The following is a 20,257-nucleotide window of genomic DNA, read 5'->3' as shown; positions in this document are numbered from 1 at the left end:
GGTGGAGCATGTCCATTAATTCCGGGTTGGACATGGCCTTGTATGTCAGGCACATGTCACCTCTGAGCAGACGGTATGCGACTGAATAGAGCTGGAGTTTCTTCAATCTGGCAGCATATGACAGATTTTGGAGTCCTTTATCCTTTTGGTGAGGAACTTTTGGGGTCTCTCCAATTGCTGCAGATGTCGGGTGAGATACATCCCGAATGGGGCATTGTACTCGATCATTGGTCTGATAAGTGAAGAGTACAGGGAACAATGACCTCATTAGATCTGGATGTGAATCCCTTCATGATCAGGTGGGCAATGTAGAAGGTCTTTCTAACCACTTTAGCAATGTGAGTGTCAAAAGAAAGGCCACTGTCAACCTGGGTCCCCAGGTCCCTGATAACCTCTTCTGTGCTTAGTGGATTGCCACCTATATGGTAGCTTGGGGTTACCTTGTTTTCCCGAAGGGTATGACTATACATTTTTTGGCGTTTAACTTCAGGCCATGGCTCTGGCACCAGCTATCTGTTTCCGTGAGTCCCTTTAATATAGTAAGACATTTTTCTAGTGGTTCTTGACTTTATTGTCATTAGTTCCATATGACACACTTCAGTCATAACATTTTTAAATTCATTAAATGAAGGAGGAGTATCTGAAATCCAATTTCTGGTTATTATTTTTCTAGCCACTGCTAGAATAGACCATAATAAGGGAAGTTTAACTTTTTTAACACTTTTAGGAACAGGAGTGTTAAATAATATAAGTGATTTAGAGACTATGAAATTATCTGTGAAAAGAGCCTGCAAAAAATCATTGATTAACATCCAATATTCCTTCAATTTTATACAGTCATAAAACATATGTGCCCAATCAGCATTTATTTCTACATTACATCTCTTACATATGTTGTCTTTATTGTTTATTTTATTCATCATTAAGGGTGTATAGAAAGATCTATGTAAAAATTTCCAAGTAAAAGTCTCCAATTAATGGAAGAAGTAGTTTTATAAGCAGATTCCAATATATATTGTTTATCTTGTTGTTTTGGTGATTCACCATTAATGGAAATGAAATAATTCCAATAAGTATCTGAACTGTAATGTGTTTCTTCTCTAATAATTTTATGTATGTGTGAGAGCTTACCTTTATCAGAAACCCTATGTTGTAAATTTAATATCAAGTAATCAATCAGAATTGGGACAGATTCTTTAACTGTTAAAGACATTAAATCAAGTTTATTAATAAGATGTTGTCTAAAAGTCTGAATTTCCAACCAACATGTTTCTCTCAAATCAAATTCTTGCTTTAAGAAGTCTAAATTTTTTACTTTATTGTCAGACAGCAACTGATACCAATACTTTAAATCATTCTCTGTGACTAGAAGAATTCTTTCAGAGGTGGATGATAAAAGAATACCTTGTGTATACATTATAGGGAATAGGATAAAGTTCCATTCCTTATACTTAGGATGCATAAATATAAAATTACGATATCTAATAATAATATTTAATGGGTAACTAGCTATATATTTTGGTGTAATAGATGAGGTACAAAATTCTTTTAGTATCCATAACATAGGGTTATTTACAATAGTATTTTTGTGAGTTAGTGATATTTTCATGAAGTGAATACTAATTAGTTCCCAATATTCCTTCCATTTTGCAACATATGACTGATCTATTAACAAAGTAATAACTTTTATAATAGAGGAGATAGCATATAAATTAAAGTCTGGAAATGAAATGCCCCCTTGAGACCAACTATTAGTATGTTCCTTTAATGCAATCCTAGGTCTATTAGGTGCCCATAAGAAATTTAACATTTGTGAATTCAATTTCTTAATAATTATTTTTGTAGGTGGGAGTATTATTGATTGTATTAAGTATAATATCTTTGGGAATATTATCATTTTAATAATTGTGAGTCTCTCTTCCATGGTAAAAAAACATATTATTCCAACTATTGAAAAGATTTTGTATATTATGAAGACAGTTACTATAATTATTATGTATAATGGATTTAATATCTTTAGTTAATATTATGCCTAAGTAAGTTATCTGACCTGAGTTGGGTATATATTTGTGAAAATCATTAGTGAGGACATTTTTTCGTGCGCATATTGGTAATATTTTAGTTTTTTCTTCATTAAATATCAAACCAGAGATATTTTTAGAATCTGTCATTTTATCAAATAATGACTGCATATAAGAATTTGTTCCTGCTGACGTAATTAGAACATCATCTGCAAAAAGTTGAATTTTAGATATTGTATTTTCATCTATATCAAATCCTTCTATGTCATTGCTGTTTCTAATCAGATTAGCCCAGGGCTCCATTATTAAAGTAAATAATAGTGGTGAAAGTGGACACCCTTGTTTTGTACCTTTTAATATGGGTATTTTTTGTGAGACATATGTTCCTATCTTAATGTAAGCCAATGCTCCTTTATATAGATGTTCAATTAAATTCACAAATGCATCAGAGAAATTAGTACACTTCAATAAGATAAACAAGTAGTCCCAACTTACTGAGTCAAAGCTGAACTTATATCAAGACTAATAAGTGTTAAGTCTTTCTTTTCCTGTTTGCATAATCAATTAATGTTAAAGTTCTCCTTATATTATCAAAAGTATTTCTATTTATAATAAAGCCAGTCTGATCTATATCTATTATACCTGGAATGATTGTCTTTAATCTATCAGCAAAAATATTCATGAACATTTTATAGTCAACATTAAGTAATGAAATAGGTCTATATGAAGTGCACCTAGTTGGGTCTTTATTGGGTTTTAAAATTGGTGAAATAAATGTGTATTGCCATGATGGGGGAGTTGATAACTCATTTTGGGCTGAAATGAAAACCTTATGTATTAATGAGTAAGTACTCTTAGGAAGAATTTTATAAATCTCTGGAATAATACCATCATTACCAGGTACTTTGTTTGATTTAAGTTTGTTTATCTGTGTAATAACCTCTGTATATGAAATATTTTTATCTATTAATTTGGTCTGTTGTTTATTAAGTTTTTTGTTCATGTTTGTAGTTATAAATTTCTTTATTTTATCTTTAGAATCCATATTAATGTTATTATGGTTAATTTTATGAAAGTGATTTCTAAATTCATCTAATATTTCTGGTAAACTAGAGACATTCTTCTTTTTCCCTGGAGAGAAAATTTCTTTGATGTGATTTTGTTTATTCAGCCTTTTTGTTTTATTTTTAAGTCTATGTAAGTATTTGGGACTTATTGAGTAAGACAAAAACTTATATTTCTCTAATGTTATTTTGACTTTATGGCTTAAAATTTCTTTATATTTCTCATTTAATTTATTTATTTCCTCGATTACTTTTTTGTCCATAATATTTTCTTTATTATTATGTTTATATGAGTCTAATTTGTTTTGAATGTCTATTAATTCCCTATCCCAAGATTTCCTTTTAATAGTATACCATTTGATACTTTGTCCATATAAATATGATTTTAGAGCATCCCAAATATGAATAATGGAGACGTCAGGTGTAGTGTTTAAGTCTAAGAAATGTTGCACCTCAGTAAGTATATAATCTTTATAGTCCTTTAGTTGAGTTAAGTATGCTGGTATTCTTTTGATCTGAACATTATAAGTACTCTTTACCATAAATTCAAAGACAATTGAATTATGATCTGATATAGGACATGAAATGATCTTGGAATTAATTAAGTCTGTTACCAGTTGGTTAGAGATAAAGACTCTATCTATTCTTGAATAAGTTTTATATCTATTAGAAAAAAAAGTGTATGGTAATGATTTAGAATCTATCTGATTATTAATATCATTCAAATGATATAAATTAATAAAATCCTTTAAATGTTTAGCATTAGATGTAATTTTCCTTTTTCCTATAGTAGTAGTATCTTTTTCATGCAAGATACAATTAAAATCACCTGCTAAGATAATATCTCCTATAGAAAATGATATAATCTTATTGAGATGGTGTTTCACTGTATTAATGCCAATTCCAGGTATCCAATATACATTAATTATTGTATATATTTTCCCATTAATCTGTATGGTAACCATACAGAACATTCCTTTATCATCTTTATAAGAGTTAATAGTTTTAGGTATGGGCATATTTTTGTTCCATAAGATAGCCACTCCTCTTTTTTTCTGTGAGTGTTTTAATCTAACCAAGACTGTATATTTATTAGTGGCTAATTTATCTATATCCTTTTTCAGGAGATGTGTTTCTTGAAGGAATATTAAATTGGCTCTATGAAAATTAATATATCTCATTAAACTTGCCCTTTTACATGGGTTATTCAATCCATTAATGTTTAAAGAAATTCCTTTTAGAGTTACCATTTAACTTTTATAAACATATAGAACATATAATCAGAATAACATTTACTAAAATAAGTATTATTATGTCTCCTCCTTTAGGTGTTCTATTAATTATAGCTGTATTTAATGAAAATCTTATGGAATTTTGTGTAATTTTCACTTTTATTTGTAGTGACAATGAGTTTATAAAAAGTGATGTGGATGTCAAAACTATATACACACAACAATAATCAGATGAAAATAATGTTTGGATTAAACAGTGCACCCAGCCTGGAGTTAAAAACTCCAACTTCGAGTAGTAGATACCACTCAAGTTATCCCCCTATCCTAAGCAGCAGTACTCCAGCTGCCACTAAATTAATTCTATATTAACTATTATTAACTAAAGTTAACCTCATTTAATTTGATTATCTACTATAACAAGGCTAAACAATTTATAAAACAGCTTCATATAAACATATAAAACATTTAGAAATGACTAATATTGCTATGTACATCTATTCTATATAATAAACTCATAATCAAAATAGCATTCTAAGAATCTTGGTAATGGGAGCAAAGACGAGAGAGAGAGAGAAAAAAAAAAGGAATATCCATATGGTAGTTTAATAAAAGTTTGTAAGATTAAGTTCTTATTATATGTTTATGCTCATTTGAATTCAATAACATTTATTATCTCAGGCTATTATAACTCATGCATTACTTATATTAGGGTATTCCCACTTTCTGCCATAACAATACAGTTAGTAGCTTTAAAACTTTAAATTACTTGCATCAGAAGCTTCCTTCTCATATTTATTATTGCCATTTAAATAAAATGATTATTCCCATGTATAAGTTAAAAGAACTTACTACACAGCAATATTGATCCCTAGTTATACATAAATCATTGTGATGAAAGCCATCTGTATTATATATATCTGAACTGCAGCTTTAAAATGTGTCACATGACAATTTCTTCTGAAATATAATCATAATGATGCATATACTTGTCTGTTAGTCAAAGCAAATAGTTTATAACATTACATATCTTTAAATCATAAGCATCTATATGCATTATAGTGCAGCAGTCATATAAGCTTTCAAAAACAAGTGTGTATGAGTTTTACCTTCTATGCCTTTTAAAATATCTCATTTGTTTACTATGGCATATTAAGTCACTTAAAATCATTATAACTTTTATATTTTATAAGTTACATCTTAAATAAGTAAACTATTATAAAGAAAACACTCACATTTGGATGTCATAAAGTCTGTTTTTCATCACAAAACCGCATTTACAGCAGTTCTACTTCCTGAAACAGTTTACTTCTTGAATTTGCGATGAGTCAGTGTGAAATCAGGGGTCAAAGTTCAAAATTGCTGCTTTCAGCTTCTCTGCATGTTTTCTGAATGTTGAAGCTTTTAAAACGACTCGAGGACACTATTCACAAGGAAACCCACATCCCAAATTGTCTCCCATAACATTCTGGTGGGAATTTTAATAAAAGTAAGTGACTGACATTCATTTTGTAATACAAATGGATCTAAACAGTGCAAAAGCTTCTTGAAGCACTTTACAAGTCATTGCAGTCTCTATGACATTGAAACCAAGCCTTCAGTTGTTTGACATAAACACAACTTATTTTTATATGCCCCATTTCATTTTCTCAGTGAGAGCTTATTACATACACATATCAGTATTATTAGAAGCATATTACTTTATAAGAGAGAAAGAAAAAAAAAAAAAAAAAAAAAGGGACCTACAAAGAGTATGTACAAAGATATTTTACTTGCTGTTTGTTTTAATAAAGTAGAACATGAGACATATTACTTTCAACTACTTTAGTTCTAGTTAGCTGCAATCATATCATGACATATTATTTGAAATCATGTATTAAGCAATTAAGTCATGGTATAATGTATAGTAGCAGTATTTAAACAGCATAAATAATTTTAAAGAAATAATAAATTATTTTTCCCCTTATTTCCTATTTTTCATCTAATCCCTCTCCCTGCCCTCCCCCACCCTTCACAAAATGTTTAGTTTAAAGAGAATGCCATTTTTTTAAAACAAGAAGAGAAAGGAAATGTATCATATTACTAACCTTAGGTCTCTTTCTCACAAAGAGAAACAAGTTGATTCATATCAGGTTATTTGTTCCTCAGGAAGTTTGATTATTTATAAAACAAAATTCATTTCTTTGCACACAAAAAAATAACTTTGAATAAATCCTTAAAATATTTGTGGCTTTCTTGTAAATATAGTAACTATAATTAAAGAGTTCAAAGAAATATAAAAGATGTCATTTGTTTTTTAGTCTTTTTTGCTTCTCTGAAGTTTTCCAAGAAGTTCCTGTTGCCATTCTCTTTAGCGAAGGACTTGCCCATTCCATATCTTCTATTTTATCTAAAGCAGAGTCCAAGTCTTCAAAAATTCTAGGGCCATCCGGTAAAAAGATTTTTAGCTTGGAAGGAAATAAAAGATTAGTTTTGAACTGTGCTTTCTTAAGCTCTCTTATTAATGGCAAAAAGACTTTTCTTTTTGATATTACCAAGGAAGAATAGTCATTGTCAAAACGCACAGTTGCTTCATTTATTTTTATAGGTGCTTTAGCCCATGCAGCTTTTAATACCATCTCCTTGTCATAAGATGATAAAAATCTTACAATAACTGATCTAGAGTATTTTTTATTTATATTAGAATTAGCTAAAGACCTATGGGCTCTTTCAATACCAAAAGAAAATGCTTCTGACAGATCTAAAGTTTTGGGAAGCCAAGTATTTAAAAAGGATGTAATGTTGTTACCTTCTATATTTTCTGGCAGTCCAAAAATCCTTATATTATTGCGTCTGGATCTGTTTTCCAAGTCATCTAGTTTGGATTGAAGGTGTGTGTTCTGTTTCAATAAGAATTCAATGTTAATTTCTTCTTCCTGAATTCTGTTGTCCATATCATTAAGTGTCTCTTCTATACCTGTAATCTGAGCTTTCTGATGTTGTAAATCTTGGTGTAGCAAATCCATTTGTTTTGTGGTTTTCTCTATAAAGTTATCAATTTTAGCATCCAGTCTGTCCATTTTACTTGTTAGTTGCTGAATAGTTGATAGTAAAGACTGAAGCTCTTTCTTGATGCTGGAATCCTGACTGTTAGCCTTACTGGAACTCATTCTGAACAGAAGTGATGAAAGAGAAATTTCCAAGAAGATTTCTGACAGGAAAATTATTTAAATTTTCTTTCTTTTTTAGATATTATTCAAGATACTGATATTCCAAACGTTTTAGAAAGAAAATTATTACATTAGTTGAATTTTGAAGTAATAATTTCCTGTCAGTGTAGTTATGTTGGTGGAGCTGAAGAAATCTGCTGCTATCATGTGTTCATCCTTGGCCACGCCCCGTATCTAACCATTTCTGAGTTAAGTTTTTAGAAGTCTGTGTGTGAGTTGGTTGTTCCCATTTGTATATATGCCTGATCCACAGCTCTCCTCTAAACTGTCAATTAGATTGTATTTCTCTGCTATAGCATACAGTGTATCTAAACTGCAAATTACATGTGCCATATTTTTCACTAACGTATTTTATTTGTAGATATTACCGCTTGCCACTAAATAAAGGTGTACTGCAAATATTGTTCTGTTTATTTTATCTAATTTATGTTGTCTATATCAAAGTCCCAAATATCTTTTACAAAATATATTATTGTATAATCCATGTTGGCTAATAAATAATTTTTATAAGAGAGCTTATGTTTTATAAGAGCTGCATATATTCCATTTATCATTTTTTTACTTGAATTACTAGTTCCCATTCATTTCAGTGAGATATAGTAATTAGGCTGTTTGCATAAGTAATATACTGCATAGGGCTTAATATATTTCATAATTTTTTGTGAATAGGCTTTCTTGTGGTTGGCTTTCTACTACATTTCTAAGTTGATTTAGTGCCGGGCACAGTTTTTGTATTTTTTAATAGTGTAATGATTTTTGTGCTGCGATATGTTAGTTGAATAGCTTAATTATACATTTTAGGTAGCTTAATCATATTCCTTTAGTTATGAAGGTTCAGGCTGTACTTTGCAGGTGTTTTGAGTTCAGGTGTTTCTCCAGTGTCTATTACGTTATGATCAGCTTTACCCATCACTTACATTATCCATAACACAGAAATCACAGTGAGACGAGATGACACCTGAATTACTACTCATAGTAAAAGTAAGAGCATTACTCACATCCATAATATAGAGTGCAGAAAGAAGTAAAAATCTAATTGCTAAAAAAAATTTACCTTGTTACATGGATGGCTTCTGTTTAGCATAAAATGTACAATATGTGCAAATATCTGTACTAAGGTAGCTTTGTATCAGAAAAAATCCATAATTAACATTTTTATTTTTAATTGCCACGATATTAAAGGGACATAGCATTAACATAATATTTAAAATTCAAAAGCACCGATGAAAGGCCAAGGCACACACGTACCACTATTAACATTTTGTTGTTAGCTTTGCAGGAAAAAAAGAAAACTGAACTGGAACATTTAAGTTGTACAAGCTGGAGGGAAGGAAACAGCATAGCTGTGCCAGTAGTAATGTTAATTAGCTAAGCAGAAAACATTTAATTCACAAGACACAATGCTTGACTGTTTCAAGAAAACAGTTGTGCCACAAGGCACTACACTGAACTTAAACATTAAAATGAACAAGCTGGAACATTTGCTTTGCATGAAGCATCTCAATGTCAAATGATGACCATGTATGACAGACGGCACAATGCTGATCAGGAGCAATTAAACATTTAAAATTCATAAGCTGTAATGAAATAAATTGGCATAACCATGCCAGTATTAACCATTGTTATCTTTACAGGAAAACATATGTACAAGGTACAACAATCAGTGTGTGACAATATTACATAACACAGCACAAGATTTAACATGGACATTTAAAATTAGGAATGTGTGATGAAAGAAAAAGGCACAGCTATGCCAATAATGGTGTTTGTTACTTGCCAGGAGAACATATGTATATCAAAAAGAACAATGGTGAACATTTGAAAGAAAGTTGTTATGTTACTTGGCACAACCCATATGTGCAACATTTAAAATGCTTAATCAGTACTGAAAGGAAGAGGCACATTAATGGTACAACTATGCCAACACCAGTCTTAAATGTTTTCTTTCTTTGTCTTGATACATTCTAGACCTAAAGGCAGACATATTAACTAAAACCAGTAGGAAAGCAATGTTAAGAGTTATCCAGTTTTGAACTCATCTCTCAGGAATCATAATTGAATAGACATTGCAATATTCAAATAAACACAAAAATAAGCAAACAAGTGAATGAATGAATTAAAAAAAAATCATAACTGTGAAACAATAAACAGCAATAAATTGTTGAGATAGCTATGACAACTACACAGAGCACAGCACAGGTTCTTATATAACTTAGATGAGCCTATCTGCTGTGTACATTCACTCCTAAAGCCAATTACAGTCCAGATACTCACCTTTAATGCTGTCGTCAGAACTCTGATAATGGTAGAGCACTATAGCTGTGATCCAAAAAATATATACTTAATATCATCCATTAAGAACATTTTCAAAATATCAGACATAACTAAAGCACTGTTGTTGCAGATAATGAATCTCAGCAGGAAAATATTGATGTCAGACTGATCGTTGCAGTTACTTATGACTAGATATAATTTACTGCTGACCATCCCATTGTAAATCTTTCAATTATATTCATTAAAAAGAGATGGCCAATGCATTATTCCAAATGTCTTTCCTCCTCCTGGATGTGCCTTAATCTTCATATCACAGTTAATTTCTATAAACTTTCCAGAAAAGTTATTACTCCTTTTGCATTTCAGTTGAATGTCCTTGCCATCAACATGTAGTCAAAATGTCTCACAGCAGGAGACAAGTTAAATAACCCCCTTACTTCTTGCTGACTAATCCAGTAACAGTGAGGGGACTTGTGAGGTTTTCCCACATGTCAGTGAACTATAACACAATTAACACCAACGTGCAAGGCTACAACATCAGCTTTATATTTACATGATCGTGTTTCAATGATACCCCGAGCAGAGGCTATGTTATTACTCCTTTTCTGAGTGTTGTCACCCTTTCTGACTGTTTTTTATTTCTCCCATTGCTGTGTGACCATGGAGTTAGTATTTATAAGTAATGTAGATAAGGTGGGTGAAGTCCCTTACAAGGTGGGTGCATGGGGGGCAGGGAGTTCCCTCAGCAGAACATTGCATTTACATTTTTCTGGTCAGATGACTACTCAGCCAGTTGTGTTTGTCAAAGTGGCTCACTGGTGACTTAGAAATTTGTGGCTTTGTAGGTGAGCTAGAGAGCATATCTAGCAGAACCCACAGTAAGGTAATGTACAGTTTTTGTGGATCATTCACTTCAAGCACTGGGTTTGTACAACCACTCCTCTTTGTTTATTTTTCATTTGACTTCTTAGGTTTTGCTTACTTGTTTCTATAGTTGCTTTTCTCAGTGTCTCTGATTATTGACTCGTTTACCCCATCCAGTTGCAATACCCTGTCTACATTTCTTGTGAGGTATAGTAGAAAATCAACTTTCCACACTCCCACCCCTCCTAAGGACACAGTACAGGTATGCTCAGGTTCTGGCTAAAAGTTATATTTAACCATGTTTCACTATGTGCATGCTATGATGTTGTGTGGGCTAAACTTGCTAAATTTCTTTTTTCAATTGCTTGCATGCTATCAACCTTGTCATATTTACATAGGTACAGAAATTTTGCAAGTTGTGTATGTAACAAACCCATTTTGATTTGCTCTCGCTACACTTTGCTGCACCACTAATCAGCACTGATTATCAATAAAGATGTAGCTATTTACCTAGTTATATGTGATACCAACTGTTCTGTATTTCCCATTCTGCACTGTTGTTAATATGTTGTAGTCCTACTAGAGAGTGCATTTGCTTATCTTCATAGGTATATGCAGCTTTATTCAGAATATTTTGTGCTCTGGAAGTTTCCTACCTCTATTTACTATGTAATATCTGTCTACAGAATGTAGCTTTCAATACTGCTGTTATGTTATGCAATTCACAAAGAGTTTATGAGCCAACACTGTCATTTAATTACATGCTTTCTTAGATTTAGGAGTATTCTTCTTTACATCACACTGTTTACGTCTAGCTGTGTGTTCCTTTTTCTTCCACCTTTAGCATACTTCTATATTCACTTTATTCTAACCTTAGGTCACACACATGTTAAAACAGACACTTGCCTGGAACAACTGTTCGCAAGAGCACATTCATGTCTGAACCCTATTCCAGAAAGATACTGTACTGTAAACTTCATCTGTCAGAGTTAATGTTGACATGAATTGCTTAGCTATATGCAACCCAATGACAATACTTTGCTGTACTTAAATTTTGAGCTCCTACTGTACATGTGATAGTGTCATTTTAGCTGCTTGTCTTACTGTCATGCACTGCACATTAGCTAACTAAGGTTACTATAAAATTTACTAAGACCACTTAGCACTGACTCATATTCTCACTTTCTGGTGCAACACTAACTTGCTTCTCATCTACTAAGGTTTGCTTGGTTAATGATAACCCAGCATTTACATTTAGATTTACCTTTATTTTTTAGTGGTTGGTGTGTTTTTCCTAACTGCACGGTTCCTTCGCTGTAGGCATGCCCACACATAATTGGCTGTTACCGATCCTTACTGGCTAACCAATCGTTTTTCTAATACTACTCCTCTGCTATTAACATTCCACCCCCCCAGTCCCTCATCAGACGAAACTTACATGTTTCAGTATAAGAATGTGTGCAAAACAGCAACTGTTAGCTCATGTTTCTATAATACTACCTTAAAACAGCAGCTGACTTTACAGATGACAATTAATGTCTTCTGTGAAAGACTATATGTCAACCTGCAGCTGTAGGTAAGCGTAAAGTATAAACTGTGAAAGAAGGAGGGGGATGAGAAATACGCACACACACACACACACACACACACACACACACACACACACACACACACACACACACACACACACACACACACACACACACGCACACTCACATTCAGTGAAGCCTCAAGGGCTATATCCTGTCACTTAATGCATTAAGTATGTAATTAAACCAGCCCCTTCTGGCTATCTAAGACATTATGGCATTCAGTTGAGGTTTGGTGCTTTTGTACCAAACCTAGCTGAAATATATTCCTAGCCTAAATATCTGAACTCTGTCTATTTGCTAACTAATCCACCTTTCAATTTATAAAAGTATACTTCCTTGCTTTACTCAAGTTTTTTGTATTCCTCTTTCTCTATAACTATAGCCCAAGTGATTCATATTTAATTGGACTTTGACTTGCCTACCCTAACAAGCTTTCGAAGTTATTTTTACCAAATATGTATTGCATTGTAAATATTCAGCTCATATTCAATTGAATCTTTTCATTGTTAAACATAATCTTTGTTTATAATTTTTGTAATCTGATGGGAAATGTTATGTATAATTTTGTATGATGTAATTTTATGTAAAAAATAATTTCTGAATTTTTGTGCTCTGGAGATCTTCTCCCCAGGCCTCCGGTGAAAATGGGCCAATACCCCAGTTGCAGATTCCAGGTAAACTAATGTAAAATAAAATAAAATTATGTTAATGCAAATCTGAGTGAGAAGGGAAGTACCATGAACTCTGACTCACAGAATTTAATCTGAAAGATTTACACTGTCTGTATACCTCCCAGTGCTAAATTATCTTGGACATCCCTCCAGAGGATAAGTGGAACAGCTGTCTTCCCGTTAATCCAGCTCACGGTGGATATTATTCTCAGTTTTGTTCAATTTTTAGATGTGTTTGCCTCTGGATTATGTGCCTTTCTGATACACTAAAATCATTTTTGTCATTAGTTTTGCGTGTCATATTTTATACTTCTTAGATTCTAATAGATGGAAAAATACTGTTGGCCAAAAACTATTTAAAACATAGTTAGCTGGTGAGTCAATATTCTTCTTTGTGTTATCTGTCTGTTACAATGCGTTATATTCTCTCTATGTTTACTGGTCATTGAAAGTATATTTAATTTTCCAGACAGTTTTATTAAATTTTCCTTTTGTAAAAAAATATATTTATTTAAATGTAAAAGTTTGTGCTTGGTTGTTCATTTATTGATTTACAGTTGTTACTACTTACTGGAATAGAACTGTTGGCATCAAGATCTGAAAGAGACAGGCTGCTCAGCTAAGTCCACTATCAGTTTTTATATTTTGTCTTGGTTGTTATTAAAATGAAATAGTTGAACTGTGGGACGGGGTGAATCATAATGACAAATCAAAAGATGTTGTTTGCATTATGAACACAGATTATGTTGCTTATACTATTATTGAAAATGACTACAAAAACTTTAGTATATACAATTACAGTAGTCAGGCTGTCACTAATGAATGGGCAACATTATTTGAAAAGGGTATTAATTATGTACCTATAACTAAAGCCAAGATTAATAGATGCCTACTTGATTTGAAATTGTATACAAGAAAATTAAATCTAAGTTGTTATTTTCAAGGTAATGGACTATCTAACCCCCCACGGAGCTGCAAAAGAAACAGTGTGTTTAACCCCCCCCCACCCCACCCCACAGTTCAACTATTTGAAAATGTATGCAGTAATGACATCAGGTCAATGTTATTAAAGACAAAAATGACTAATATATTTAATTTAACAGAAGCAGAGACAAAGCTTTTGCACAGTATAACAACAAACAGGTCTATAAGGGTTATGAAATCTGACAAATGTGGGGGGCTGGGGGTAATGGACCAACATATGTATATTGAGAAGATGCTGGGGATTCTACATGGTGATGGTTATGAAGACGTGTCATTAAATGAGCTACATATAGCATACAAGAATGTTGATGTTATATTAAATGATTTATTATTACATTTTCAAATAACTAGGGAGGCTTATAATTATTTAATTCAGACATATTCTAAAGTTCCAACCATATCTGGAATCCCCAAAATACACAAAAGCACCAACAACCCACTTTTGAGACCTATTGTAGATGCAAAGGCATCACAAACAACCACTTTAGCTAAGTTTATTGATTTTCACTTGAACACAATTTTATCAGAATGTAAACATATGTTGAAGGATTCCTGGAACTGTTTAAAGAAAATAAAACAAGATTTATATAGCTAAAAGCTGATTATGGCAACTACAGATGTTAAAGATTTGTTTAGTGTTATACCGCATAAAGAAGGACTTGTTATGTTCTAAGACTTTCTATGTAAACAAACCAACTTTAGCCACAGTAGAATACTTATGTTTAGGACCCTTATGGAAACAGTGCTCAATAACAACTTTATTATTTTTGAGAATCAGATTTTTAAGCAAACTACAGATGTGGCAATGGGGGCGGAATGCACCCCCCCATTTGCAAATATTGTACTTGCTCAATGGGAGCTGACTCAAGTGTTTACTTGCCAATGGTTTAAAGAATGTTTGTTTTATGGAAAATTTCTTAATGACATACTTATTTTTGGGGAGGAAATGAGTTAGAGCTGAACCAGTTTTTTGAATATCTAAATAGGAACACTTCTTTTTTGAGCTTTACTATGGAACAGCACAATAATAGAATTAATTTTTTGGGCATCTTTATAACCAAAGACCAAAAGACAGCTGGTTCACCCAGGCTAGCACTGTGATGAAAAGCAAATAAACTGTCTGTGCAATCCAGTAATAAAAGTTCTGTTAAAATCCAGAAGTTAATGAAAAGAATGAAATAAAACAAAATAAGAACAAAAATAATAAAAATTAAGTCCCTTGTCCAACGGTAAGCGCTTTCGAATAGTTCTTCTTCAGATCGTATAATCAAACGGGGCATTCATCTATACATATATATAAGCCAGTCAGAATTATTCACCCAATGAGAATATCAACACCAAGGTTCCAGCCAATCCATGTTTGGATTTCTCCATCTGATTTGCATAAACCGGGTTAACAATCCCATTTTCTAAATGGATGCCTCACACAGTTTGCTAATGTTCAGTACTTATAAAATATGCAAAGTAGGTGATGTTAGTAACCAATAGCACTTCCAAAAGAAGTAACAGATGAAGCAGCTAGCTTTCATGCATACTTAGAAGCATGCCTCATACTACTGTATTAGAGTCAGAATATGCAAAATAGATGAACTAAACAGCCAATAGTGGCTTCCAAGAAACAGCAAAAGACAAATCTGATAACCTTCATGTATTCTTATTGAAGAACTTGTCAAATAATCCCAAAAGCAGTTCTTTACATATTTCTAATATTCAATAGAGGAAAAATGGCACGAACAATAAATTGATGATCTAAGTAGCCAATAGTGGCTTCCAAGGAGCGGCAAAAAACAAATCTACTGACTTTCATAAATTCCTATTATGAAACTTATTTTCTTTTATCTAATTAACCCAAGATAAGTTTTTCACATATCTCTGATGTCCAGTGATGGGGATGACAAAAAAATAATATATATAGTAGTAAGCATCACTATCAATAAAAAATAGGCAATGTCATTACTAAAATTTCATTTCCCAAGACAGGAATATAGCAGGACAATTACTAATTGACAATAAATGTCAAGGCTCCATGTCTTGCATGGCCACATTTGTACCTCGATAAATTCACATGGTGACTGCCTATAAGTTTTTCCTGAGAAGAGTATAGGTATGTTATTTCACTCTAGCAATGTATGCAAGTTTCAGACTTCATTTCATCCATCCAAAGTCAGTATATATAAGTTTCTGACTTCATCCCATCCATTCAAGATCAATAGGGAACTTTTACTAAAATTCCACCATCTATGTTCAGATGTTTATCATACTGTCCAGTTTTGTTTTGATGAAACCGGAGCAGGAAAGATATGGGCAACAGTTATTCGAACCTAGTTCTAGTTCAATGGGAGTTGGAATTTGTTTTAAATAGAAACTTATATATACTGACTGTTAGAGACCGACAGAAAGAAAGAATTCAGAAGTTAAATTTCAGCTACATCCTGATAATTTTACATTGTAAGCCACTAAATTCAGAGTGAGATAAGAGAAGAAAAGGGCCTAATTGTGGTCTGTGGTTAGTCAATGAGGAGCCTGTTTGGGTTTGGTTGATGAAGGCCTGCAGCTCAGTCTAATTGACATAGCAGGTAGCACACTTGCATTTGGTGCATAAGGGTGTGGGTTCTCTTTCCACACCAGGTAGATCATTACTGGCACTGCAGTGCAGCATAAGGGGGGGGGTGCTGAACTTTTGAGTGTGTCATCCTTCAGAGAAAGTGGGTGGTAACTCAAATGGATGCAAAAGATCCCATGGCACCTATCAAAAAGAGTAGAGGAAGTTCACCGATGTCCTGGCCAAATTTCCCCTAGTAGTATAAATTCCATCTTGGGTTTTTCCTGAAAAGAGGCTACTAGCCTAGTGTAACTAACCCAGTGAAGAAAGGATAAAGTAAAAGCATTGTTTTTTTCTAACACTTTTAAGGCCAAACTTCACATAGATATTTATGTTAATTTACATTTATATTTATTTATATTGCATTTTGCCATGATGCTTTTGGTTTCTATATTTCTTGAGGATAGCAGTGTAGATCAGAGGACTTTACGCCTGGCTCCCTAACATATTGTTGAAATTACGTGACATTATAAGCCTTTGCCATCATATATTTATTGCTGGTGGTAGTATGGATCCTTGGGCTGTATTCTTGGCCCTGACATATTTATTGATTTGCAGGGTGGGATATTGTAACTAAAATTATTTAGCCAAAACAGTTTTATCACAGAATGTGGGCATACATCTGCAGCCGTAAGGTAAATGTTCATAGGCATTTTTGGAAGGGCGACCAGTACCTATTGAAAAAGGCAAAGTTTAGCGTTCCAAAAATGTTCCAAAAATATGAGTCACTGCAGTAAAAGCACATAAACCATGTGGTTTATGTGATTATACTGCTGTGACTTGTGTTTTCTTTTCCAGTCAGTAGTGGTCGTCCTTGCAAAGGTGCTTTTTGCTTTGTTACAGTTGGATTTTTGCACCTTTTCTTCTATTTTCTTCTATTTGTGCATAAGCATTTGTTACCCAGCAGTTTATTTTTTTAGTCAGCACAGTTAGGAAGTAGGGAATAATGAGCTCTACAGAATATGAAAAAAATATGTCACAGCTGATTAAAGAATGCAAAGCAAAAGGAATCCAACTTGTCAGTATGATCAATGATGAGTTGAAATATCTTCTAGGGATTACACTTAGTTAGCTGTACCTGGAGACAGCCTGGTAATGGCTGTGATAGCAAACAACTCAATCCATCCCTTGATAATGTCGGAATGCTGCTTGAATTGTGGAAGATGGAGTTAGAAATAAAATACCTAATGGTCAACACTGCTGACAGAATGAAACAACATGAGGTGCAAAAGATAGAGAAGGAGCAAGAACAAAGAGACCAACTCCATCAAAGTAAGAAGGAGATCAAGCACCTGTTTCAGATGTACATTAGAAGCAGGAGTGAAAACACAGTCCTAAAAGCCAAGGTTGGTTGTAAATTGCTTTCTCAATAGGAGGATAATTCTGATAGTTCTGTTTGGCTATTTGAACATTTCTAATCACATCAAATAGACCAGGAGCAATTGTTGAGGTTTTTAAACCCTGTGCTTAGAAGTAATACTCTTGATAATGTGACACCTCTGCACTGGCCCATTAATCAAGGAACCTCAATCCTCACCACTGGCAACAGTGAGGGACATACACACTGGGAGGATGACAAGTACACACACATTAAAGTGCAATTTCCTTTAATAGCAGACAGAGATCACAACCAATCTGGGGCTGGTTTCTCCCTCTTTCTCCAGATCTCCAATAAGACTCCCCACTGGCACAGTTATAGAGTTAATATCTCAGCTGAGGGGCTAAGCCAAGATCTCCAGCACCCTTTCTGTCTAACCAGTGCTTTGTGTCCCTGGCCAGGTACCTAACACACACACACACTTTGAGATTTGGTTTATATACGAACATGCACACACACACCTGGGGAACGCTAGCACAGGTTTACTAGCTATGCTCTCTTCTGCCCAGACTATAAGGTAGTTATCACTGCCGTCAACCTATAAGGCCCTTACAAAGGGTGTCCAATCCTACCATGTAATGTTACTATTAATCCAAATGGTAGGTTTGACCAAGAGCAAGGCTATTTAGGAGTGGCCTGTACAGTGTCACCAAATACATATGCAAGTACACTTAGAGCTTAAATATATCTCACAAATATCAGCCACAAAGATAGGTTTAAATATATTTAATTATAAATAATAAAAGAACAAGACAATATTCAGTCAATCAGCACAGAAACTTCAGAGTTCACAATCACAGGAAATATTTTAAAATAACATTGCAGGACAGTCTCAAATAAATACAGAAAACATCTAAACTAATCTTTATTATATTCCTATCTATATCTAAGAGAGATACTATACCTTAAATCTTACTTATAGCAAGGCAAGTGCAGATGATGATGATGATGAGTGGATGTTCTTTCTAGGTCCAACATAAAATGCAAAATACACAGTCTCTCTCTGAGAGAGTTCTTAAATTAATATCACTTTTTATTGCTGGGTTAGCTTGGGTGACATCACTCTTTGTCACCTGACCTCAGTTCCCAAGCTAAACAGAAACTTAACAGAATTTTAACATCTCTGTGTTAAAAATACAAATCTCTTAGAACTGTGCAGTTGCTAGGAAGTCATAAAGCAATAAAACACTTTTTACATTTTAAAGCTAGTAACTACTTCTCTCCAAGACAATAGAAAAAACTTTTAGGTCTAGACATCCTGTCTTCTTGCTGCATTGAAACTAATTTTTATAGCACATCGTAAACTACTTAATTTCAACTTATTTTCTTGAAGTTTTGTAAGTTAATCTTCTATGCTCTGTGGTATCCCTGAAGTCTCAAAACAACCCACTAAATAAGTGTAGTGGGTCCAAAACCAAAACAGTGTAAGAGACTTGTCTGTGTGGAAGATTTTCAGTACATATATCTCTAATCACTGTATATTAATCAGATCAGACAAAAGTAGTAGAAGTAGCAAACTTAAACTTGTCTTAAGTAAAATAAATAAATAAATAAAAAAATCTAATTGTACAGAATTACTAAAAAGTAATCCAAGCAAGACAGGCAGTCTGTTTGAAACAGACTGCCTGCCTTGCTTGGATTACTTTTGAATACTTAGTAATTCTGTACAATTATATATTTTTTATTATTTTTACTATATATATAGTATGTTGAAATGCACAGAACAACAGCACCTGGTTACACAGTATGAGATTTAAGTTATAAAACACAAGCTATAGACACCCCTTCATTGAGACCAGCAGGGTTGGTAGCATTTAATCTAAACTGCCAATGGAGTTCCTTTTCTTCCAATTTATTCACCCATGGTCCCCCTCTAAGGTCTTGTAACACTTGTTCCAGAACAAAAAATCAAAAACTGTGACTGGGTTACTCTGTAATGTGTTTAGCAAGGGCATTTTTACTATCCAGTTTTCTAATATCAGCTTTGTGTTCATATATACGATCTTTGATTTCCTCTTTGTCTTGCCTACATAAAACCTTTTACACAGTTGACATACAGCAGCATAAACCACCCCCATACTGTTGCAATTTCAAAAATTCCTGGATCTAATTGTCATTTGGTTTAACACCAAGTTATCATCTTCCAGTATGCCATTACAGTAATTGCAAAAGCCACATTTATAGGTGCCAGCCCTTTTGTTACTGCATCCATATTCACACTGGACAAATGTGTGCTCAAGATAATTGTTGATGGTCTTGCCTCTTCTAAAGACCATGGTTGGATGGTTCCCTATTTTGTCTCCGAATTCTTTAAACAAAGAAAAAAATCTGCCAGTTTTTGATCAAAATACCCCTAATCTGAGGGGCCT

This window comes from Protopterus annectens, chromosome 4.part1 (genome assembly GCF_019279795.1).
Source record: "Protopterus annectens isolate FY-2018-M chromosome 4.part1, PAN1.0, whole genome shotgun sequence".
NCBI lineage: Eukaryota > Metazoa > Chordata > Ceratodontiformes > Protopteridae > Protopterus > Protopterus annectens.
Note: the sequence above shows the minus strand (reverse complement) of the source record.